At 44.1% G+C, this 26,109-nt stretch overlaps 3 long non-coding RNA genes and 1 other non-coding gene across 4 annotated transcripts; 1 reads left to right on the top strand and 3 right to left on the bottom strand.

Annotated features, from left to right (window-relative positions):
* Positions 1 to 4,288: 4,288 nt before the first annotated feature.
* On the bottom strand, positions 4,289 to 4,374 carry LOC120694202. Its single transcript, XR_005683377.1, has one exon. It is a non-coding gene; the product is annotated as a small nucleolar RNA Z102/R77 (small nucleolar RNA).
* A 333-nt stretch (positions 4,375 to 4,707) lies between these two features.
* Positions 4,708 to 11,480, bottom strand: LOC120694199. Its single transcript, XR_005683374.1, has 4 exons — positions 11,337 to 11,480; positions 10,520 to 11,085; positions 5,023 to 5,192; positions 4,708 to 4,875 (listed from the first exon to the last, which is right to left on the bottom strand). It is a non-coding gene; the product is annotated as an uncharacterized LOC120694199 (long non-coding RNA).
* Positions 11,481 to 12,611: 1,131 nt separating this feature from the next.
* On the top strand, positions 12,612 to 15,092 carry LOC120694200. The gene is made up of 2 exons (XR_005683375.1): positions 12,612 to 13,219; positions 14,690 to 15,092. It is a non-coding gene; the product is annotated as an uncharacterized LOC120694200 (long non-coding RNA).
* A 4,763-nt stretch (positions 15,093 to 19,855) lies between these two features.
* On the bottom strand, positions 19,856 to 23,707 carry LOC120694198. The gene is made up of 5 exons (XR_005683373.1): positions 23,648 to 23,707; positions 23,391 to 23,476; positions 23,005 to 23,219; positions 20,091 to 20,250; positions 19,856 to 19,992 (listed from the first exon to the last, which is right to left on the bottom strand). It is a non-coding gene; the product is annotated as an uncharacterized LOC120694198 (long non-coding RNA).
* Between the last annotated feature and the right edge of the window lie 2,402 nt (positions 23,708 to 26,109).

Below are 26,109 nucleotides of genomic sequence, written 5' to 3'. Positions count from 1 at the left end.
TTTCCAAAGTCACATCTCCTTCCTCTTGTCTAGCAGTACCGAAGTCACATCTCATATATTCAGTTTTAGTCCAGCTAATTCTAAAACCTTTCGACTCTAGAGTCTGCTGCCACAACTCTAGTTTCCTATTTACTCTTGCTTGGCTTTCATCCACTAGTACTACATCATCAGCAAACAACATGCACCATGGGATATCTCCTTGTATATCCCTTGTGACCTCATCCATCACCAAGGCAAAAAGGTAAGGGCTCAAAGCTGATCCTTGATGTAGTTCAATGTTGATTGGGAAGTCACTTGTGTCACCGTCATTTCTTCGAACACTAGTCACAACCTTGTTGTACATGTCTGTAAGGAAAATGGGCCCCTACCCATTATACCTTAAAGGTTCTGGGGTTTGATGACAACATTAACCAATGGGACTAAGATTGTGTCAAGTTGTATGTGATTAAGTCCTAGGGATGAAGATGATGGCTTGGTGTGCAAAACACCTCAATGAAGGCATCAAAAGGCTATAGAAGAGGTACAAGTGAAGACCAAGCAAAGACCCAAGTCACGGCAAAGAAATTCAGCGAGAGGACAAAGCTGCAGAATCAACATGCACACAACGGACGGTCCGCCGAGTAACGGCGGACGGTCTGGCGTCCACGGACCTGTGGCTGCACGGCGTCCGACAACAGCCCGGCGACAAAGTCTACAAAGGACGGACGGTCCGGCGTGCATAGCCGAACGGTTCGTCGCTACACAACGGACTACAGCAGCCGAGAACGCAAAAGAAGGAAGGAGCGGCTAAGTTACACACTGACGGACTGGTCCGTCGTATACACGACGGACGGTCCGTCGCTACACAATGGACGACAAGGACCGAGAGATATTCAAGACAGCGGGCAAAGCAACTCGTCCGGCGTGCAACGCCGGACGGTCTGTCGTTCACAATGAACGTCTGACAAGTCCAACGGTCGACTCCAATGGCTAGTTTGGGGGCGGTGCCTAACAAACGACGGACGGGGCGGCGCCTAACAAACGACGGACGGTCCGTCATTCACTGCAAATGTGCAGTTTCCCCCAACAGCTATATTTCGAGGTGTGGCCTATATATACCCCCATGGCCGGCCTCCATTGTGTGTTTGGACACCCCTGAGCTTACCCAAGTGCTGTTGCACTCATTCCTTGGTTCCAAGCACCCCTAGCTCACTACTACACATTGCCATACTCATTCAAGCTAGGAAAGAATCCCCCTTAGCATTCTAGAGCCTTAGTGCATTAGAGTGTGAGTTGTAACACCCTTACACCCACTGAGAACTGCGTGTCTCAAAGCTTGTCCGTGCTCGAGAGCACGAAGACTTGTAGGTGTGTGGTTTGTAATCTTGCGAGGTCCTCCGGGAGGAGGGGTCGCCACCATACTTGTGAGAGGGAGGGAGGCCCTCGGCGATTTGTCCGAAGCTCTACATTAGTGGAAGCGGACCGGGAAGACGCGGCCCAAGGCTTTGGGTGGCTAGGCGGTTCCCGGACACGAAGTTGATCCTTGATTAAGGATCACCTCGGCCGCATGCAGTGTCCTTGTCCTCGAGAGGACAAGGTTGTCTTGATCTCCATTGGAGGTTCAAGTCACGGGGCCCTCGAGAGGGACTTGTATAACGTGGACTAGTGGGGAGGTTGATTGCCTCCCCGACACCACGGGATAAATCCACGTGTCATCTACTCTGGGAGTTTGCTTCTCCAAACCCTCTCTTTACTCTACGCATTTATATTCCTCACTCTCATACTTGCAATTGATTGTATGCTTGTCTAGAGTAGAAATATTCTAGAGTTGCTATTAGGTTGCTTGTATGCTCTTGGTAGAGTAGACACACTTAGCAAAACCGTCATTGCACCATTCATATCATGTTTACGTTTTGCTTAGTGTGACATTGGTGTGAATTTGAGTAGCCCTTAGGTGAGCAAAAATTTAGATAAAGACCTAATTCACCCCCCCCCTCCTAGGCGTCCGGTTCACTTTCAATGTCCTTAATGAAGGCCACATACTTTGTTAGGACTTCCTTGGTATCTTATCATAAGCCTTCTCTAAGTCTATGAAAACCATGTGTAGGTCTTTCTTTAGCTCCCTATGCCGCTCCATAACTTGTCTTAAAAGAAAAATTGCTTCTATGGTTGATCTCCCTGGCATGAACCCAAATTGGTTCATGGTAATACACGTCAATCTTCTCAAACGATGCTCTATAACTCTCTCCCATAGCTTCATCATATGGCTCATTAGCTTAATCCCTCTGTAGTTAGTGCAGCTTTTGATATCTCCCTTGTTCTTGACGAATGGTACTAATATACTTCTCCTCCACTCTTTGGGCATCTTGTTCGATCGCACAATCTGGTTAAAAAGCTTTGTTAGCCAAACAATAGCTATATCTCCTAGGCATCTCCACACCTCAATTGGGATCGCATCAGGGCCCACTGCCTTGCCCCCTTTCATCCTTTTTATGGCTTATCTGACCTCAGACTCTTGAATCCTACGCACAAAGTGTCTATTGCCATCATCAAAGGAGTCGTCCAACTCAATGGATGTGCTCTCACTCTCCCCATTGAACATGTTATCAAAGTACACACGCCACCTTAGTTTGATGTCCTCCTCCTTAACCAAGAGTTGATCCCTCGCATCCTTAATACACTTGACTTGATTGAGGTCGCTTATCTTCCTATCACGAACCCTAGCCTTCTTATAGACGTCCTTCTCTCCTTCCTTTGTACTCAGCCTTTGGTAAAGGTCATCATATGCTCTGCCCTTTGGCTCACTCACTATTCGCTTTGCAAACTTCTTTGCCACCTTGTACCTCTCTGTACTCCTATCATAGAACACGCATTCGTATCGCTCTTTCTTCTCCTTAAGGGCCTTTTGTACATCCTCATTCCACCACCAAGTCTCTTTAGTTGCACCTTTGCTCGCTTTGGTAACACCAAGCACTTCCGCAGCCACCTTCCTAATGCAAGTTGCCATCTTCTCCCATGTGTTGTTTGCATCTTCCCCTTCTTCCTAAGAGCCCTCCGTGATAACCCTTCTCTTAAAGTCTTCCGACGCCGCCTCTTTTAGTTTCCACCACTTTGTTCTCACGGCTTTGACTTGTTTATCCCGTCTGGTACGCAGACGAAAGTGGAAATCAGCCACCATGAGCTTGTGTTGAGAGACAACACACTCTCCCGGTATTACCTTACAATCCAAGCATGTCCTCTTATCCTCTCTTCTTGTGAGAATGAAGTCAATCTGACTAGCGTGATGGCCACTACAGAAGGTCACCTTCCTAAAGAAGGTGTTGGCTACCATCAGATTGTAAGCTATAGCAAAGTCTAAGACTTCCTCTCCCTCCTTATTCCTACTACCATACCCAAACCCTCCATGTGCCACCTCGTAACCTGCATTAGACAACCCTACATGGTTATTGAGATCTCCTCCTATGAAAAGCTTCTCACTGGTGGGTACCGCTCTAACCAAGCTATCTAGGTCATCCCAAAACTGCCTCTTTGTACTCTCATCATGGCCTACCTGGGGAGCATACGCACTTATAACGTTGAAGACTAAGTCACCAACAACAAGCTTGACTAGGATGATCCTATCCCCTAGCCTCTTGACGTCCACCACTCCATTTTTCAGACTCTTGTCAATCAAGATGCCCACTCCATTTTTGTTTGCAACTATTCCTGTGTACCAAAGCTTGAAGCCTGTGTTCTCCACCTCCTTCGCTTTCTGACCCTTCCATTTCGTCTCCTAGACGCATAGGATATTTACACGTCTCCTAATCGCTGTGTCAACTAACTCTCTTAACTTACCTGTGAGGGACCCTACATTCCAGCTACCTAGAAGGATCCTAGTTGGCACGACTAGCTTCCTTACCCCTCGCACCCGCCGAGTTAGGTGCGAAGACCCTTGCTCATTTAGCACTACACCCGAGAGACGATGTAGCGCGCCACTGAGGAAGCGACGACCCGACCCTTGCTCACTTAACACCGCGTCCGGATCACGATACGGCACGGCACCAAGGGGGTGACGGCCCCGCCCTTGCTCATTTAACACCATACCCGGGTTGCGATATGGCGCGCCGCTAAGAGGGTTACGCCCCAACGGTTTTCTCTTGCGTTTCATCTCCATAAGAGTAGCTGGGTTCTACATTGGCTCGCCACGCCTAACACAACCCTCCTCCTTTATCCGGGCTTGGGACCGGCATTGTTGAAACAACATCGTTGAAACAACACGGCAGAGATAAAATAAAGGCTTCAACGGTTTCAAAAAATTAGATTGTGAAGGAAATGATCAGATAGAGCTAATACAGTTTGAACCATCATGGTGGCCAATAAAACCAATAGGGAAACAATTTGATCATCACACCATCTCCTCTCAGAAAAAACAACACTGCTATATACAGAAAGCAGAACCAGGACCAAAGAAAAAAGCTCACCCAGAATTCAGTATACAAACACGGCACACAAGCAGAAAGATTGAGAGACTGAAGAGTTGCGACTCATCTGCATACATCAACAGCAGTCTTCCCACTCATAAGAGAAGCAGGAAAAGGGAAGAAAGATTTCAAACAAGGTGCACTAGCACGAACTTGAAGGATCGTCCAACTAATTAGTGCACTGACGTAGCTATTCGCAGTAGTTGATAGTTGTGCACTTGTGCTAGCTCCTGATTGTGTGTTGTCCATTCAAATGATAATAAGTATATACTAGAAACACAGCGCGGCTTTGCCAGTACACTGTCAATATTAGCAAGATCAAACATATTAATCCCACTTGGCAGCTGTTGGAGCTCCGTTTTTCTTGTTCTGCCTTGTAAATTTTACCTTCGCCCCTCTGGGTGTTTCCTACTTTTCAATATAACATGCAGCTCTCCTGCAGGTTCATTAAAAAAAACAGATTAATCCCATGTTTTAATGGTTCCATAGCCTATTCTGAGTATATAGTTAGGTGTTGCATACGTAGGATGATCATATTGCAAAAGGACAATGTTGTGTAATAATAAAAAGGTAAATTTGTCACCTGAGTTAAAAACTGATGGCCAGCTTAAGATTTGGGTCAGAAAATTCCGTCTTGTGCATTGTTATTGTTCTGGAGCAACTCGATGTTTCATTAGAGTGTTGTTCCTAGTATGGAAGCATTTTCCTAGATCCAGCATTCAAGTGCACTTGTTGGCCTATCTCGCCCGACCCCTAGCAAGAAAATGTGTCTATCAAAGTGAAGTACTAGAGTGAACCAATCCATGAAGATATAAAGATTAACTATCACAATGCTAAGATGGCACCAAAATGCTAAGCAACATGCTACATGTATAGAACTATAGATGGCACTCAATCAGGTGGTCTTCTTCTGCTCAGTTGTTTGATATCTTTGGGATCAGCTTGCATGCTCTGAAAGTTACAGTATAGTAGGAAGTATAGATCATAAGGTAAAATAGCAATAAAAATTTTAATTTGTGATACTTAGCCCACTCATTTTTGCATAAGGACAATACAAAACATTGTAGCATTAAGATTCAAATCACAGTGAATCAGTGATGCTTTAGCATCAAAGGGCTAACAGACAGGAAAGTATGAAGAACTGATTCGGGGGAGAGTATAAGCAAAAGTAGCTTACTCGTAGTCATATTGTGTGCATGGACAGTCAGCCTTTGTGCATGTATCTTTGGAATATTGAAATTTCAGTACTGGCAGATTCCTTATCATATTGTCCCACCAGTATCTTTGTGATGTTATGAAGGCATAGAGATTTATTTATTGTTTCTTTTCTTTAACTTCAACATGGCTCATGTTGTCCAATGCACGCTGGTACTGTGACCAATATTGCCTGAACACACTGGTATTATGGCCAACTATGAACATGAGAAAAATTACAATGCAAAACTCTCAAATAAGATTTATAGTTTACATGTGTTAGCTAGGAGTACTCAGTTTTAGTTTGTATGTTTGGAAAAAATCAATCTTTTTGTTCAGGCAATTCCCTATTATTTTGAAAGAATGTTGTTTGACAGTTCAGGGTGGAAGCTCATTTAGCAAGGTAATATACAATGTAATCGTAGTCATCAGTTGGCCTTGCACAAAGGACAACAAGATGCAAGCGACTACTAATTTACAATTAAAGTACCAGAAACGCTAACAAAGGTCGTACAAGTAGGGTAGCCTTTGTTACCTATTCCATGTTTCAATTTCAGTACCTTGTGAAGCATATTAAGTTTACAGAGGTTAAAAATAGTAGCATAGCATTGTCCACTGAAATCACTGGGTCAAAATATAAGGCTATTATACCTAGAAATAATTTTTGCCTAAAGGAATAGCGAGTGGCTCAAGTAATCAGTGGACCGGTTCTGCCTACTTACTGGACAAAAGCCTTGATCACTGCGATCTAAACGGACATATTATTAGTCGACATTCTGTCGAACACATGCAGCGTGTGTCAGACATTTGGCAAGCTAGCATATCTATGACAGTAGGTGCGCGTCGAAGACAGTGCTGCTGTTACTGTCCAAGCAGCTGCCCAGGCGCCAGGAGGACCCATGGAGCACCGGCCTTCTTCGTCGCTCGGCGCTCGCACCTTGCTCTGCACCAGCGTGTGGACAGCTTGGCGCCTCCACGGGCAGTGGGATGAAGGGGCCGAACGACGGCTGCTCTGGCGCAGGCGGGGGGGGGGGGGGGGTGGCGCCGGTGGAGCCGAGGGAGGAGGCAAAGCCCGGCCCTATGGCGCAGCGTCCCGAGCACAGGCCCGTAGCCGGGAGCAGTGGGATGTGACGAGTGGTTCTGCGGGCGTTGGAGGGGCGCGATAGGAAGGGGGATGGCGCCGCATGTTTCGGTGCTGTGGGTCCTATGGGCGGCTGCAGCGCCCTCGTCCTCTCCTTGCTATAGCCTATAGGTAACAAGCATAACCATATTAGACAGACTAGCCAAGAGTATTCACATTCTTATGACACCAGCCGATCAACCCGTGACAGTGCATGGGCTAGTTTTTGTAATGTGAAATAATTAGTTTTTTGGGGTATGATGATACATTGAATGTAATATTTTACCTTCCTTTGGACAAAAATTGAGGTGAAAAGGCAAGCAAATAAGATTGATAAAGAGTAAAATACATCTCCGGTCCCTAAACTTGTCACGCTGTGTCATCCCAGTCCCGAACTCTGAAAGTAGCCGATTGGGTCCCTAAACTCGGTTCGGGTCTCAACGAGGTCCAAACGGGTATGCCACCTTGGACTGTCATGTGGGACCCCCACACACACCCTCCTCTTCCCCCCACCGATCCCCTATCTTTTCCTCCCGAATCCATTCATTCCTCTTCGAATAGACTTCGGCGGCCATCAAACTATGTGGCCGTTGCCTCCTTCTTTCTTCCTGTGCTCCCAGACACCCATGGCTTCCGGACGTGAGCACCACGAGGGGGAAGACTACGGTGGCCACCACGGGAGAGGTTCGGCGGCTGCAGGAGGTGTACGCGTGGGCGGACTTGGCGTTGCTGGAGCCGACAGGTGCCGCGGGGCACGGGCGCGTGCGCAGCGTGGGGCGTCGCGTGGTGTTCCTAGTGTTGCGGCAGGGCGCGGGCACACTGCAGTGCGTGGTGGCCGGCGGGGACGGCACGGTTCGCAGCGAGGCTGAGCTGGGAGTTCGTGTGGACGTTGCCGGCGTTGTGTCGCTGCTGCGGGAGCCCGTTCGCGGCGCCACCCAGCAGGTGGAGATCTAAGTGGAGAAGCTCCATTGAGTCTGAGCAGGGCCGTCCCCAATTGCACTACTAAACTTATTGTTTGCAGGAGTAGGTCACTTGTTTTTGCCAGGATTAACACGCTAGTAGTATGTGTTACTTGGTCAACTTTTCAATCTAGTAACTAAATGTGAGGTTCTGTTTGTGTGTTAGCCCAAGGTTATAGCTTCAATCCTTAAGGCCGCAATACTTTAAAAAAGGGCAAATTGCATATCTGCCCTCGTTTGTACCTACAACTGTATGTTTGCCCCTTCTTTTTAAGGTTTGCATGTTTGCCCCTATTTTTCAAGTGTGAATCATCCGTTTGCCCCTGATTTCCAACGGCGTCCACCGAGGCAGCTTCCAGCAAATAAAGAAAAAGGAAATATGGAAAATCTAGATAGGAAATGTCTCTCCTACCCCTGCTCTGTTGGCTCTCTCGTTGGGGGAGGACCGGCGGAGGTGGCAGAAGACTGAGGCGCGGGGGAAAGGCAGAGGGGCGAAGGGAGTGGGTGGGGCTGCCTGGGTGGCCGGCGTCGCGCGGGGGCCGGGAGGCCGCGCCCGCCCGCCGGCTTGAGGAGGAGCAGGCCGAGCCCATTGCCGGCGGCGGCGCGGAGGAGCGGGCGGAGCCCGTGGCCACCGGCGGTGCGGAGGAGCGGGCGGAGCCCGTGGCAGCCGGCGAGCATCTCCTCTCTCCTCCCCTGCACCCTCGTCCCTGCGCTAGTGAGCGTCGCCTCTCCGCCTCTTCCCGCCTCGCCGCTGTCGGGGTGAAGACAGGGACGAGGCCCATGGCGCCGGCCATGGGCCCGGCCCGCTCCTCCTCGCGACGGCGGCTAGCAGGATCGGAGGTGGCGCGCCATCCCGCCGAGCACCTTGGTCTTCCCGCTCGACGCCAGCAGCTTGCTCCGCGACTGCCAGTGCACGCCGCCAGAGGTCCGGAGCTCGACCGCCAGCGCCCCTGCTGAATGCCAGCGCGCCGGCGGTGAAGGACCTAGGTTGGCGGCCGTGCGCGACGCGGAAGCGGTGGCGCAGGTCGCCCGCGAGGGCGGAGAAGGCAGCGACGCCACCGCCGCCGTCATCGCCGCAGCGGCCGGGCCGGTCCCGCGGGGCGACGGCGTCGTTGAGGGGTGCGTGGGTGAGGCTGCGCACTGGGGCCCGCTCCTCCAGCATCCAGTTGTACACCCGCGCGGCAGCGCTGGGCGAGGCCAGCTGCCTCCCAGTCCCACGCCGACGAGCGTCGTAGAGCGCCGCCTCATCCTCCGCCAGTGAGCGGATGTCTTTGACTCTTTGTTGCTGCTGACGAGTGGGTCCCACAAGGGCATATGTGTCTTTTCAACTGCCATTTAATACCGTCACCGGCTCTTAACAGAATAGGGGCAACTGGAAGCTTCAGATTCAAAAAAGGGGCAAACATGCAAAGTCAAAAAAGGGGGCAAACATGCAAAGTCAAAAAAAGGGGGGCAAACATGCAATCAGAGGACGAAACGAGGGTAGTTTTGCAATAGCCCCTTCAAAAAAAAAGGATTGAAAGTGTGCAAACAGTGCTTCTGTAATCCTTATAGGTTTAAACAACCATTCAACGTGTTACTTACCGTCGATTTGATGATGTTCCTGTGTGAAATATTGATGTATCGGTAGGAAATTAATATAATCTTTGAGTGTCAAATACCGGTGTATTTTCACTTTATACATTCGCAGAAATCAAATAATTACTACAATTCATAGTAATTTCACTTGTTATATTTATGGTTTTGTTGTCGTGTTTTTCATTCTATCATAATTGTTTCTAGCAATTGATGGGTATTACGGTTGCTAGAGATAAAGAGGCTAATTTAACACTCAGATTTTATTTTATTGTTTCATGCTTCTATTTGTAGGAAGTTTATTTGACACTCAGATTTGGGCAGAAACTGCCGAATTTCAGAGTAGGTCGAGCTAACGTCATTGTGGAGTCCGGTGCCACGTTAGCTAATGAGTCTGCCCTATGCCCGTTTGGACCTCGATGAGACCCAAACATAGTTTAGGGACTGGGATAGTCACTTTGAGACTTTAGGGACCGGGATGACATAGCGTGACAAGTTTAGGGACCGGAGATGGATTTTACTCATTGATAAAGGAGGCAGAAGTAGAGAAACTGGTGAAGTAGAATTTCCATGCATGTTCGTCTTTGTAACACAGTCGGATATGAAACCTCGTCACCATTAATCAAGTTTCGTTATCACATAATATTAGTAGTCTCTTTTTACCACATTAATCAGCCCCGTACCGAACGTAACATTTGGTCACCAAAGCTCGCGGAGAGAAAACCCGGAAAAAAATAAAGAGTTTCAGGCGTGATTATTGTAGGGGTAGCAATATTTTAGTATGCTGTAGTACACTTTTTAGTTGCCCGTTGCTTAGGGGTGTATCCGCGTATGGTTCTACATATTTTAATAGAAAAGGAAAAAAAGTGTCCAAGTTGTGTATTGATCCTTGTTGGATCTGCTAGTGGATCAACTATGCGGGAATAGAAGGCTAGGTGGCTGATGTTAATCCAATGGCTATGGTTGATTATGGTTTAAAATAGAAGGACAGATGTTTCTGATTATTGTGGGATTTTCTAGATTCTTTCTTTTTTTCTAAAGCGTCTCGTAAACAGTGCATCTTTTTAGACCTCTAATTAGTAATAGTAAGATTATTCAAAAACGTACCAGACTACTAGGCTTAAAATTCTAAACTCCCATTGCATATATGTAAAGATGTAGCTAGGTATAGAACCAGAACACGCAACACCAATTGATACATGATCTAGCAATTACGACACGATTTCTGGTACCTCCGCGCCCACCAAACTTCTTGGGCTCGCAGCGCCTGGGGTCGGCGACGAGGAGGGTGCGGTCATAGCGGCCGAAAGATGTCCTTGACCTCCTTCTTGGTGGCCTCGTCGACGTACTTTTGGCTGTGGGTGTCGCCCTTCACCTAGATGAGTCCATGCCTCGGCCACGGCCATCTTCTTCCGTCTTGGGGTTCAAAACCAACCGTAATGCAGAAGAAGCAGAATCAATTCAAGATAAACAGAAAAGGAAAAGATATAAAGGTGAAATCCGAACAATGTCTCACCGGCCACACATTTCGCCCAACAGGTGGTGTGCATCGCCAATTGCCGTGTTCACGCGGCCACCTAGCCATGCCTTGGCACACCCACCATACCATGGCTAGACGTGACCACCCTTGCATAGTTGTGCCACCACGCGCAGACGCCGGGCCGCGCCATGGCAGAGGCGGCAACCGGCAAGTCCGAGGCTGGTCGCCCCTGGCTTGCTCCATCTCTCCAGGAGCATCCATAATCCATTAGCTAGCTTGTAACCGAGCAAGCAGAGAAGAATGTTTTCTCCCTCTTTTCTGAAACCGCAATGAAATATCGTTTGTGAATGAAACCAAACAAGCACTGCTTGTTCCAGCAAATACGCTGGATCTGAGAAAACAGGGCTGTGTGGTGGATACAGTACAATACAAACAACCGAATATGGAGAACAAACCGTGCAGGTGCAGCTCAGCAGATTGCTTCATGGTGCGAGGCAGCAAAGGAAGCTCTCGCAGGCTGCCTGCTTGAGTACACAGGCAGGATCGAAGTAGTTAGACAGAAAACTAACCAGTGCATCTCTTTGTGGCAAAGCAGAGGCCACTCGACGAAATCAACTTCAAAGGTTGCGATGGATTGGTTGACGTCATACAGCGTCAAGATCTTGATCTACCTCTTCACCCATGCAGATGCAGGTCTTTCATCTTGACCGATAGGCTGATCAGGGCTCCCGCTTAACCCTCAATTAATAGGCAAGCAGTAATTAAAATTCACGTAGAAATTATCGTTTATTTTGTTATGATTAGTTTTATCGTTAATAGTTTGAACATGAGATATTTTGTTAAAGATAGTTTGAACAGAGAAAGGAAATTAGGACTATATGTTACAGGAATTAATTAAAAGGAAAAGAAGAACGGGATGCATCCTCAATTCGCGGGCCGGTGGCAATTACCCCGTAGCATCTGCTGTGGGCATGGAAGGGAGAACTGACTGACATGTTCATCAGATGAGCAATTAGATTAGCCGATGTAGTCCATGATTTTGGTCTATTGATATCCAACAAAATTGGATCTATACTCAACAATTATCTAGAATATGCACGCGGAAGTGAAATTGGAGATTAGAAATCAGTAAATCAAAACCAAATCGAAACAATATATTCCTATATGACGGGATTTCCTCCAACGCTACAGGCACATAGATTAGAAATTAGAGGGGGTGCGGAGGGGACTGACCTGCAGATCGGTGTGCATAGGACTCGCGAGCGCTGCCGCCGGGGACTCGCGCCGCCGGCCACTGCTGGGATGCTGCCTGGACGCCATAGGTGAGGAGCGCGCCGTCACGGAGGAAGGCCGCCGCCGGGGACTTGCGCGGTCGAAGGAGAAGAGCGCCGCCGCCGGGGACTCACGCTGCCGCAGCAGGGAGAGGACCGCCGCCGTCTCCGCTTCGATGCCGGGGAACGGAGGACCCGAGGAGCACCGTCGCCGCCTCTTGTGGGTGCCGGGGGGATCTAAATGAGAGGAGAGAGAAAATTTAGGCGAAAATTAGGGTTGGACTCCTTTATATATCTACAATGTTATTTTACGGTTTTAATCTACACTACAAAAGAGTGAGTTTTGGTTAATCCACTGCGCTGGCCCAAGGGACCGGAAAGGAGTCGAAAGTGGTGAAAACCGATAGATAGAAAATGTTTCTGCCATTTGATGATTTTTTTCAAACCGATCTGCTCCGCCTACCCGCCCGCATACCCGCGCCTCTCACACGTCCGTAAATCAGGTGCATGTTTTCCTTCCACCGCATGGATGCCGCGCCGCCGCCCATCAATCACGCCAGCAGCAGCCACAACTTGCAGCGCATCGCCTCCGATCTCCGCACTCCGCTCGCCTTGCTCCTCCCCTCTCCCTCCTCGCAATCGCGCGTGTGCTGAACCAAACACTGGTGGAGAACCTGCTCTCCGCCATGGAGGGAGGCCCCTCAGATCCGCCCTCTGCTCCACCTCCTGCTCCGCTCAGGCGAGGGTGAGGGCGCGGCACCGGTATCCTCGGCGCTCAGGCCACTATGGCCGACATCTAGAGCCCTCAGAGTACAATCCCTTCACCAATCTCCTCTTTCCTGTTGCTCCATGCCCTCATCCCTCCAAGTTTCAGAATCCCACATTTCGATGCGCGAGGTCTACAACGGCACGCTAGCCGGCCACATACAGGGGCAAGCGGCAGCACTGGTTGGCGCCCACAAGATCTGGTCCCTTGACCTTCGTGCCATCTTCACTGGTCCTAGCAGCTCACGCCGGTGGCCTAGCGGCTTGTTTATTGTTGCCTTTGCAGGTTGCTTATGTCGGCTGTCTGCATATCATCTGATCTGTTGCTTCTTTGACTTACAGTGCTTCATTCCGGTTTCAGCGGTAGCAGCTCTTGCCTCTGTTCAGGAACTGCCACAAACTAACCTTGGGTTCAGGTAATGCTCAATTCTAGAATCTATTTTCTAGCAACAGCAGCAAGGGATTGCTAGGTTCACTAACCATAAGTATATAGCATAATTGCTTCTGATAGTTTATTTTTTTTCTAAATTCTAAGTTATATTGTTCCATATCTTTTCTTACTTTGGTATTCTAAGTTATATTGTTCCATATCTTTTCTTACTTTGGTATTCTAAGTTATATTGTTCCATATCTTTTAGACTGCAAGGTCATGGCTTGGGTCGGACATGCTAACATTCAGTTGGTTTGTGTGCAGTTCAGTGTTTTTTGGAGCCTACTAGGATGCCTGTGATATCACTATAGCATGTCACCCATTTCTGAAAGCCTAAATCATTTTTATATTATATTGTTTGGCTTATTTTCATACCCTTTGTCTTTAAACCTGCAATTACGATGGTCCAAGCTGTCATTTATTCTTGCAGTTGTTTGAGTAAACATCTAATATTTGGTTATTTCTCTAACTTGGAGATGATCTGTAAATAAGGATGTCAACTACTTAAAACTAAAAAATCATAAAAAAATTGAGGCACTTAATTAGTTGACAGTTGAAGAATCCATAGAGGAGGATTTTTCTTTATAATGAAGACAATTGCACCATTATTGTTTAATTGTGCGGCACACTGTTGGCACTTGGCACCCAGTTGAAACCTGCGGCACACTGTTGGCATCAGGAAGATCGATACCTGTTGTTTCAGTCATTGCACTACCACATCTTGTAAGGTAACTAACTCTTGTCACGATCGCTGCATTTGAGGATGAATCGAGAAGGTCGAAATAAGTCTGACTGAAATTGCTCTGAAGTTGGCCTTGTAGTTTAAAGAGGTTCTTGATATCACGGATATTTTTATTGTTTGCCATTCCATTACAGTGGGGGTTCCTTTCACTCTGTGCCAAATTTGCAATTAAGACAGAAGGAGTGTTCCTAGAACCTGTTGGAAGTAATTCCCAATTTGGAATGATTTGCATGTCAAACCATAAGGTTCTGTAGTTCCTCATCTTCAGTGAGTATGTTAGAACTAAAATCTTTGCCGCAAGGTATATCTTTTGTTATTGTTCCTCTTCTCAGATTGTTGTGTTATTTCAGATCATTTCAAATCTATATACAGAATAGATGCATATCTTTACAACTCTGCAATGTTAACTCTGTCCTTTAAAAGTAGTGCCGTTTAAAACAATTGCAAAATAAGAAATGTGGATTACCCCCTACGGTCTATGGCCATCAGGAAATCAAACTGTTATGATTTACCATTTGCTAAATTTGGTGTAGCCTGGTTCAATTTTTGTGTCCTCTTTTATTAGTATGCAAACAGGGCCTTTTGTGATAATTGTTATCTCAAGAACCCAGTCCAGTAGCTATATTGCCAATTTATATGCTGTGAATTGTAATTGCCTCCACATAAATAGTTCATGATATTATGCCTAAATGCGACTGTTATTTTTGTCTACAGGGTGCCAAATTGAATAGCTGCCGCAGGGCTTGCACGGGTCCTGGAGAAGCTTGGGATATATTGCGACGTTGAGCAGCAGTGAACGGAGGATCATTCAAGCACCACACTAAATTACGTGAATGCATGAAGATTACAATGGGAATATGGTAGGAGACTAGGTATCTAAGTTAGTGGCCGTAAAGCATGCAGGTAACTGTTAATGAATAGGTGCTGCGAGATGTAAATGAAATGTGGACTGTGAGAATAGGTTCTACCCTGATGTATAAATGAAATGTGGATTGTGATAATGACCTTGACCGCAAGAAAGCATATCTTTTCTCCAACTCAAATTAGCTGTTATTGGCCACTTTTGTTGACAGTTTTAGAAACCAGTTTGATTATCAATGATTCAATATTATGTACATTTTTTATTGTCTTGATACTTATATAGCATATGCATTGTCATATATTCAAATAATTTTCTTACATGTGCATGCCGCACGTGCATGACAACTAGTTAGAGTTTTACAATCCTGTTTAAAGATTTTCCGGTTGTGGGGCGGTGGACATGCAGAAGATAAGATGAGAGGCAATTTTACTGCTGCGGGAGGATTTTACGGTTGCGGGTGGTTGAATCTGTTGGATGGTGCGTTGAATAGTTATTCAACACCCCAGGAGCTAAATAGTGATACTATATATATATATATATATATATATATATATATATAAGACGGATGATTCAAAGTTGCAAAAAAAGTCAACCGCGACAAATATTTAAATTCGGAGGGAGTAGAAAAAAAGGGCCCATGACACACCTCAATCAATCCGCACATCAGGGATGTGCGAAATGGGGTGCCAGTCCTTCCCCTTTCCTTCCTCATAGCGCCTCGCCAGATCAGGACGCTTCTTGATCACCAATTTCTTCAGAGTGGTGAGGCATTTTATACCCTCTGGCAAGGATTTTATTCCCTGATAGTCAATGATCTCCAATTTCTTCAGAGCGGTGAAACCTTTTATGCCCTCTGGCAAGGATCCGATTCCTCCTAACCTAGAGATGCATAGCTTTTCAAGGGAGGCCAGGCTTTCCATCCCCTGCGGAAAGGATGTGATGAGTGGGCAGCTGTCGATGCATAGCTCTTTAAGGGACGTGAGCCGGCACATGGATTCGGGAAAGCAAGCCAGCCCATCCAACCCAGAAATGTGGAGTTTGCATAGAGCACAGAGATCTCCCAGCCATTCAGGCAGCTCATGAAGTGCATGACATGCATGAATCCTGAGATCCTCAAGTGATGTGAGATGCTGATGCTGCAGCGATTGGGGAAGGCTCTTTATTTTGGGCAGCCATTCAACATGTAGAGTTCGAAGAGAACAGAGCTCGCCCAAGCATTCCGGCAACTGCTTAAGTCCGTCGCACATTCCTATCCGTAGCACCTGGAGGGATGTGAGTTGCCCCATTGCTTGAGGAAGGCTACTAAGGCGACAGCAGTTCAGAATGTTTAGCTCTTGTGGATATCGAAGCTCCCCTAGCGCATTATCAATGAGAAAAGTCTTCAATAATTCCCATGCTGTCATGTGTTGCACCACCTCCCACTCACGTCCGGTGTTTTGTAGGTGGCTATGATAGAAGTATGAATTGGACCTCTCGAAATGGAATTGGCTGTGGTAATTAGATTCTGTGATCCACTTCCCAGCACACTCGGAGAACTTCCAATGCTTCAGGTGACAAGACAAAGGTAGGAATGTCATGATCTTCAATGTAAGACAATTTGATATATTCAGACATGTCAAGCAATTACCAACTCGGACCTGTCCCGAGTGAGGTGCACAATTGCTGCAGTTTCCTCCCTCTTCTCCATCAGACATGGTCCTCTCTGCTACCAACCACACTTCTTCCAATCTAGGTAGATCATCCATTAATAACTTCACCAGTGAAGGAAATGGGCCACAGCTTATGCTCTCAAGAGAAGGCATCTTGTGCAGCTCAAGCTCCTCCAGACAAGGAAGTTCCACAAGCCCTTGTAGATGCTTCAATCCTTGGAAATCAGATAGCTTCATCGCCCTCAAAAATTGGAAGCAAGCTTGCCCCTTTACTTCAGTACCAACAACCTGATTATGCATCCACCATGCATATTTCTCGCCTGAGTACCCACAAATTTCTAGCTCTTTAATCCCAGCTGGCGGTTCTAGGCCATCAAGTACAGCCTCCTCCAACATAGTGTCCACCTTTTCATTAAAGAAAAACTCAGTGTTCACCTCACCTTTCTGATGCATCTTCCATTCTAGCTTCAACCTCTGTAAATTTGTCTTCTCTTTCAAGCATGCCTTATGTGCATCATCTTTCTCCAACACATGTGAAATACCTCTGATAATTAGACCTTCACTATTCCTACCTACATTTGCGAGCTCTGATATTCCAGCAAACTTTTCACCGTTACCACAACAAATAAGGGCAACTTTTGTAGTTGACTGCTGAATTGTCCAATGCCTACAGGCATCCCTCTCAATTCTTCACAATCTTTCAGGTTCAAAACTTGAAGCCTCTCAAACTTGACAATGCCATCAGGCAGCTCTACCAGCTTCCTACAGCCTTCGAGGTTCAAAACTTAAAGCTTCTCCAACTTGCTAGTGCCTTCAGGTAGATTTACCAGTTCCCCACAATTTTCCAAGTTCAAAACATGAAGCTTCTCCAAGTTGTTAATGTCTTTAGGTAGCTCTACCAGCTGCACACAATATTCTAGGTTCAAAACTTGAAGCTTATCCAAATTTCCGATGCCTTTGGGCAACTCTACCAGCCTATAACAATTACGTAGACTCAAACATTGTAGATTTCTCAATTTTGTTATAACTACAGGTAGCTCCTTAATCTTGGTATGATCTAGTTTAAGAACTCTTAGCTTTTTATTTCTACCAATAGAATTTGGCAAGGCTGCAAGCTCCATGTACTGGCAAAGATAAATGCTTGAAAGCATATTACAGTCACCAATTGAATCTGGTAAAAACTTTAGCTTCATACACCATGATAGGTTCAGTGTTCTTAACTTTTGCAGCTTACCAATAGATTTGGGCAACTCGAGAAGGCTACTACATTCTAGATGCAGAGCTTGCAGGCTCCAAATATCTGACATAGTTTCAGGGAGTGATTCACATTGCAATCTTGACATCTCAAGATATTTCAAATGTTTTGTCTGAAATATGGCAGTGAGCACTGTTGTCGATAGATTATTGTTTGCAATGATACTGCACAAGTGCTTTGCATTCTTGGCCTTGTTGAATATTATATCATCACAATCACCACCATCAACATATATAGCACGTGCATTCTTGAAAAACATTCTAGGCAAAGGTTTTTTTGGCTGTTGAACTAAGGAAAAGTATCTGTGGTATTTTGTGGAACTGGTTGCATCCTTTGGCACATTAGTTGAAATTTGCTCATCCAAGATGAACTGGGCAAGATCATGAAGCAAATCATGCATCTCGCAACACACTCTCCCAAAATATTCCTTCACATCCTGGAGAAAAGAAACTTGCACAAGTGAATTGAAGCACTCGTCGCCAACATCCTCCAAGCAATTGTAACCATGAGTCAAACTAATCACATTGTGAGCAATCCATTGGTCAACCAATTGTTGTTTATCGAGCGGAAGGCCTTTAGGAAACAATGAACATATTGTGAAGCACCGTTTCAGATGGGATGGTAAATGGGAATAGCTCAACATCAAGCTTGCTAATACTCTATGCTCTTTATCCTCAGCATCTAGTAGATTACTGTCTCTCACGGCCTTCCATTGTTCTATACGTGTCTTGCCACGAAGGACATTTGCAAGAACTTTAATTGCAAGTGGAACCCCACCACATTTATTCACAATCTCTCTCCCAACTTCCAATAATTCAGAGTCCAAACCTTTTATGTCCTCACCAATGATCTGAGTGAACACAGTCCAGCTATCATCCTTAGACAAGGACAACAACTTCAACAGATCTGTTGATTCCACTGCTTCTGCAACATTTCTATTGCGACTTGTCAACAAAATACTACTTCCAGGTGCTCCTCTCTTTATATATAACATAAAATCTTCCCATTGACTTCGGCCCACAGTCCAGACATCATCTAATACAAGCAAATACCTCTTTCCAGTCAACGTATCTGCTATAGTTTGAATTATGTTCTGTATGGAATGATGTTCAGATTTTTGATAAGTAATGGCTTCAAACATCTTCATCATAAGCTCTTAGACATCAAATTCTTGAGGCACATGAACCCATATTCTTACTTCAAAATGATCCTTTACGGTGTTACCATCACCGAAAACAAGGTTAGACAAGGCAGTTTTCCTAGAGCCACCAAGCCCAATTATGGAGACTATCTTGATTATCTGTTGGTTATTTTTGTCCACTAGTTTAGATATTATTTCCTGCTTTTCTCGCTCACTTCCACATATTATTGATGCCACAGCAACATTTGGCACTGTTGGAATTGCCCTGGCAGTCCTGTTCATGTGTGGAACAGGATGACCTTCCGGCAAACTGTTTACTGTTGCACTGAAGTCAGTTCTTTGCTTCACTATTGCATCAAATCTCTTCTTTATAGCCTTGATCTTGAGGGCTGCCTTGAATTGAAACAGATATGATTTTGGTTTTGTGCAGAGACATTTTGACACAATATTGTTGGCAACTTCAGCTTCGTGCTTCTCAGCCTCTAGATGGAACTCATCAACAATATCATCAACGTCGTATGCGACGTGTTTCAATTGTCTGATGAAAAATTGATCATTATCCGTAGTTTTACATCCTGCTTTTTCTAGCCAGGAGCTGATATCCTCAAATCGACCCTTGAGATCCTGGAGATCCTTTGTCACACCCACTATAGAGCTGTACTGCTTCATCATCAATGGAGCTAACTTGTTTGCCAAAATTTTCAAAATTGCAGACACAGCAGCACCTTCGATACTGGCCATCATTTATTTTGAAAGTGTCTGCTTGCCCAAAAATCCTGCAGACCAAATTGAACATGAGCTGCTACTTTTGAAACAAAAAAAAATGATCTGCACAAACTAGCTGTACTCTCAATAAATTATGGGTTATGCATGTTCCAAACTAACTGAATCCTATGGCACTTTTTCATGCATGATTGTTTCTTTGTTACTTTGCTAACATGATGTATGACTGGCACCATCTGATAGACCTATATGAAACAGTAGTTGATGATATTGATGTCTGACCTGGGAAAACAGGTAGACTGCTAGCCTGAAGCTGAGCTCTTTAGCCTTTTAGTCTTTGAGCTGCACAACTGTGGCCGCAAACAGTCTCGTCTAGCCTTCTTGTTCCTGTTATCACATGAAACAAGAAGCATTATATATACGAGGGGATTTCATACTTTGGAGCATGTAAAAGAGAAAGGTAACAGTGTTTAAGATTAACGTACCATAGCCTCGATTCACAAAGGAGCAGATGAGGATCTCGAACAGATGGCTGATTAGTTCCTCAAGATGAACATACCATAGCCTCTAGCTCGGACGAATCAACTCTAATTACGTTTATTTCCTACTTGTGATGTGTGACTTCTGAGTTCCTGGATTCAGTACCTAACAATAGGCAGGATAATAATACATTTTTATTTGCTGAAAACAGTTGCACTGAAAGCAGAAAGTGTGGATGTTGATGGTAATTGACGAACTTAACAGGAGTATGGATCGAGCAAGAAAAAAACAAAACAAAGGACTTGAGTAGTCTTTGGTTAGAACAAAACATATACTAGGATAGTAAGCTAGTTGCATGAGAGTAATTACTTTTTTAGTTACTCTCTGTCATGTAACTAACTAAGCCAGATTGCACTCGTCTTACTGGTCCTAGCTAAGTCGCAACAGGCTTAATAATCATAGTTGTAACCAGGGTATTGAAGCGGTTGCAATTGTGGTGTCAGGCCAATTGCAACTGAGCATATTCTCTAGTTGTAACTGGAATCGCTTTATTGGTCCTAGTTGCAACCGATTTAAAGATCCTAGTTGTAATTACGGCTGCAGTGAAGCGGTTGCAGTCACGCACGGGATCTGGCCAATTGCGACTGAGTATATTCCTTAGTTGTAATTGCAATCGCCTCGTCGGTCCTAGATGCAACGGTTTTAATGATCTAGTTGTAACTGGGACATTGAAATAGTTTGTAGTTGTGGATGAGAACAACTGCAACTGAACATCTTACTATTATTAATTGGAGATGAAAAGGATGCACGGCTTACGAAGCGCTCTAGAAAAAGAGAAAAAAGTCTAGAAAATTCCACAATAATCAGAAACATCTGGCCTTCTAATTATATCCATGATTATTAGTAGCCAAAGGTGACCCATCTCCCATCGCAATCAATCCATGCATCGATTCCTCATAGAGGATCATTTAAATTCTCTTTATATATTTTCCTTATTATTAACACACCTGCCACCACAGTCAATCCATGCATCGATTCCTCACAGAGGAACATTTAATTTTTTTATTTTATTTTTACGTATTATTAAACCACCTCCCACCTCAATCAATTTATGCATCGATTGGAGGATCATTTATTTTTTTATTTTTTCTTATTATTAACCTATGTCCCACTGTATTCAACCTATAAATCCATACTTTTTGGAGGACCATTAAAAATCTTTTTTTCTATTTCTTCTTATTATTAACTTTCAATTAATCCATGCATTGATACATCTTGGAGGACCATTTAAAGTTTTACTTTTTTGTTGTGGTACAACATCTAGCCAGTAATATTAAAATAATTAGTGAAAATACTCAATAAACATAATACATAAAATACTTAGAAAGAACGAAAAACACAACAAAATAAATATTATACATACAATTTTATTAAATATAATAGACAACCAAACATTGAATCAAATGTTAGTTGTGGTTTATAGTTTTAGACCGATAGAGTAAGTATTAAATATTTTAAAAAACATATATCTATAGAAATAATTATTGCATTCATTCTATTTTTAAACAAATTCACAAACAACCCTATAAAATAGAACTTAAAGAAGCACAGTAAATTTATATATTCAAATTATCTATATTATAAGAGATGATTTAAGGTAACCCCTTTAATTGTATTTGAATTACCCACTTACAATATGAAATATTATTTAAAACAACCCTAAAATCTACATGTAATTTTTCACACATGTTTAATTTCTTTAATATAATCTTATAAAGTTAAATAGAAAACCATATTATATATTATAGTAAATAATCTACACACCCAATATATTCATATAAATTAGACATCTATGTCATTTTAAAATTAAAAAACTACATCTACATTTACCAGTATTAGCTATTATTAGAAAATAGATAAATAGAAAGTAACTAAATTAACAAAAGTTTAAAAGGAAATCTGGATTCGTACATCACCACAACAAGGATAAAAAAGTAGATGACATATTTAAACATAGATTTCAAGGTACTCCCTATGTTCCATGATAATTTATGTTTTATAAATTCTCATACAGTTTAATTTAGTAAGGTTGAGTTAAGGCACATGTGTCCCCTTATTGACGTGTTACCTATGTTGATCACTTTCCTTATGTTATTAATCTCCTAACTTTTAGTTCCTATGGACAAATTTTAAATCGTAAAATAATATGTTAAGGACACATTTTGAAGGGTGAGAAACTATCAACGTAGATGATAAAAGTTATATAATTAATTATTAGTTTATCACAATCAATATAGAATACAAACTAAGAAAGCATTATTACAGTTAGAAAATGTGAGCGCGTGGACAGATGACAGAGAAAGAAAAAAACAAATATAAGTATTTTTATTAGTTGTATGTATTAAATTTATCCACAACCACCTAATTAATGTTTATATTTGTTATAGTTCTAGCCCGTGGAGGAGCACGGGTTGGTGGACTAGTATTGCCTAATTTTAAGTGAGTTACTTGCAACTATATGCACAGAAGAAATATAGACTAGTTGTAGCTAGCATACATGGGTCACACGATTTTCTGCCTATCTTTTTATGGCTGCAATAGGAGATTAAAAACTTGGCAAGTCTGTTTGTTTAGCTTGTACGCAAAACGTAATTATTGCAACAGGCTGCCATGCAATAAGCACATGGGACCGATAAACGCATGCTGCGTGCGTCGCGCTTTGTGTTGCAGAGACAGACGTGCGTCCATGGGGACAGATGCTGGTCGGCTGGTGTTTTGCAGAGATGCGTGGTCAGCAGCAACAGAATCAGATGCGTGTACGCGCATTTTCTCATGCATATGTACATATGTATGTATGAGGAGATTTAGGACTTTTGAGCATGTCAAATAGAAAAGTAATGGTGTTTAAGATTAACATACCGTAGCTTCAACTCACAAAGCAATTGAATAGGATCTTGTGCTGTAATTATGATTTATGCCTTTTGAGCTTTCAGCCTTCCGTAGATGAGAATTGGGAGAACGATGTGGTCGATTAGTCTCTGAAGATAAATAGCCTCTAGCTTAGAAGAACCAAGCATTATCACGTAAGTTTCCTACTTGTGATGTATGACTTGTGAGTATCCTGCCTTCAGTACCTGACAATAGCCACCAGATCAATAATCATCAGTGTTTGTTTGCTGAAAATAGTTGCATTCAGAGCAGAAGGTGTCAATGTTGATTGTAAATTGATGAACCTCAATGGAGTATGGAGCAAGAAAAACTAAACAGAGGACTTGAGCTGTCCTTGGTTAGAACAGAAGATGTACCAGCTGAGCTCAAACGTATTCGTCCTCTCCTCTGGCTACGTATTGTACTTATGATATATGACTTCTGAGTTTCCTGCCCCTAGTACCTGATAATGGGCAGAACAATCACCAGTTTTGTTTGCTCAAAACAGTTGCAGCGAAAGCAGAATGTGTATATTCATTGATCGTGGGAGAAGAAATCGACCAACTTTGCTGGAGAAAGAAAAAATGAACAGAGGACTTGAGATGTCATTGATTAAAACAGATAAAACATGTACCAGGAGCTCAGATCTGCTGCTTCTGGCTGTGCCACCTGCAATCGCCAGATGTATTCCTCCAATATGGATATACTCTTATATATGTACTGTCTTTGGATCTTAAGAAAACCCAAGCATGTGTTTAACGTCTATATATATTTTAATCGAACCAAGCAACATAGGTGTACGTTTACAACGTACGAAATTCAAGTTTTTAAACATATGTTTTTATAAGCACATGTATTTGTACCAGTCAAATAATGTAAGTTTGTTACGAGATCAATAGTCTATTATCTCAAGATGTGCCACGGAATGTTTTGTGAAAATTTAATTTGTAGATGGCTCGTCGGTGGATGTATACCATGAAAAGGACGGAGAGGGCTTTCCGTGTTGAATTGGATAAATTCATTGATGTTGCGAAGATGGATGCGAGGATCAAGGGGGTTTCCGGTATATGTTGCCCTTATAGGAAGTGTAAAAATCTGAAGGTCTGGGCAGACGCAGTCACCATCAGGTCACACGTGATCATTGAAGGATTTGTTGATGACTACTCCACTTGGATCCATCATGGAGAGCATGACACTCCTTCGGAACTACCAGTAACCGATCAAGGAACATACGGGTTTATAGGATGTGGAGATGCGGATGATAGTGAAACATTCTTCGATGCCGACCTTCACATGACGTGTTCTCATGTTGATGGAAATGATGACGGCGGTGGTGGATACATAAGCATACCTTCGGGGAGTTTAGAAGGCCAATATGGTGATGATGATAGTGATGCAGATGAGCTGGAACAAATGCTGAAGCACTTTAAGGCGGATGTCCTTATTGGGAGCGCGAAAGGGTTAGAGCATTTCAAGGTGGTAGAGGATGCAGCACACCATAGCATGTACGAGAAAGGGGGTGTCCAACTCATTGGTCTGAGCTACGGTTTGTACTCGAGCTGTTGATTCTGAAGGCCAAGTACGGATGGTCTGACTCTAGCTTCAACGATCTGATGAAACTCTTATCCTGGTTGCTTCCGAAGCCTAACTTTGTGCCTGAGAACATGTACCAGGCAAAGAAGATTATTAGCCCATTCACAATGGGAATTGAGAGAATACATGCCTGCCCGAACTACAGGATACTATATCGAGGGGAAACATTTGGGAAACTAGAGAAATGTCCAACATGTGGCACTAGTCGTTACAAGCAGAATGACATTTACAAGGACGACGATCAAGCATCCTCCAAAAGGAAGAAGAGCAAGAAAAAGGGTGTGCCTGAACCTTCCGAAGAAGATACATGCTTAGGCATAGACGAGAACAAGAGGAGATTCCCCAAATTGGTTATGTGGTACCTCAATCCAATCGACCGCTTAAGGCGTATGTTTGCAAACCCTCGAGAAGGAAAGCTGATGTGTTGGTGGCATGAAGAGCGGATTCAAGACGAGGGTAAGCTTTCACACCCAAGGAATGTGAGGTTTGCACTAAGGACAGATGGAATGAATCCTTTTGGGGAAAGAAACAGCATACACAGCGCATGGGCAGTTATATTGACCATATACAACCTACCGATTTGGCTTTGCCAGAAGAGGAAGTTAATAATGTTGTGTATTCTGATACAAGGGCCAAAACAATCGGGCATTGATATAGATGTCTTCCTTGAGCCATTGATGGCTGATATGGTGAAGCTTTGGAATGAGGGTGTGCGAATCTGGGACGAGTATGCTATGGACCACTTCACATGCAGAGGAATTATAATCGTTACCATCAATGACTACCCTGCATTGTTCTCGATCTCTAGACAGATCAAAGGAAAGACGGGATGTTTAGTATGGCTGGATGGCACGATGTTTGTGTACCTGGATGGTTCAAAAAAAATTTGTGTATCTGAAGTACCGCCGGTTCCTTGTTGAAAGGCACAAATACCGCAGGAAGGTGTTCTACGCCCTCTTTGATGGTAAGGCAGAGTCAGGTTCAATACCAATAAGAAGACACAACAACAAATATGTTTTTGATATGGTAAGGAAGATTAACGTCAGCTATGGCAAGAAGATCAAGATAACTAAAGCCCCTATAGAGGGCGTGCCTTTCAAGAAGATGTCAATGTTCTTTAAGTATTTGCCATACTGGAAGGACTTGGAGGTTCCACATGCCGTCGATGCTATGCACATAAAGAAGAACGTGTTCGATAGCACTATCTATTTGATGATGGATGTAAAAGGCAAGACAAAGGATGGCTTGAGGTCACGTTGGGACCTGGTAAACATGGGAATAAGAAGTGACCTCCACCTCGTGGAACATGCGAATGGGAAAATTATGCTGCCAGCCGCTAGCTACAACCTGACATTAGGAGAGAAAAGGGAACTTTGCCTATGTCTAAGTCGTCTAAAAGTGCCAACCGGGCTGTCATCTAAAATAAAGAAGCTAGTATCCATGAAAGATTTATCGCTAAGCGGATACAACGCTCACGATTGCCACATGATGCTAACGGTATTC

The sequence above is a fragment of the Panicum virgatum genome, unplaced genomic scaffold, assembly GCF_016808335.1.
Source record: "Panicum virgatum strain AP13 unplaced genomic scaffold, P.virgatum_v5 scaffold_4143, whole genome shotgun sequence".
Taxonomy (NCBI): Eukaryota; Viridiplantae; Streptophyta; class Magnoliopsida; order Poales; family Poaceae; genus Panicum; species Panicum virgatum.
Note: the sequence above shows the minus strand (reverse complement) of the source record. Positions and strands in the feature narration are given on the sequence as shown.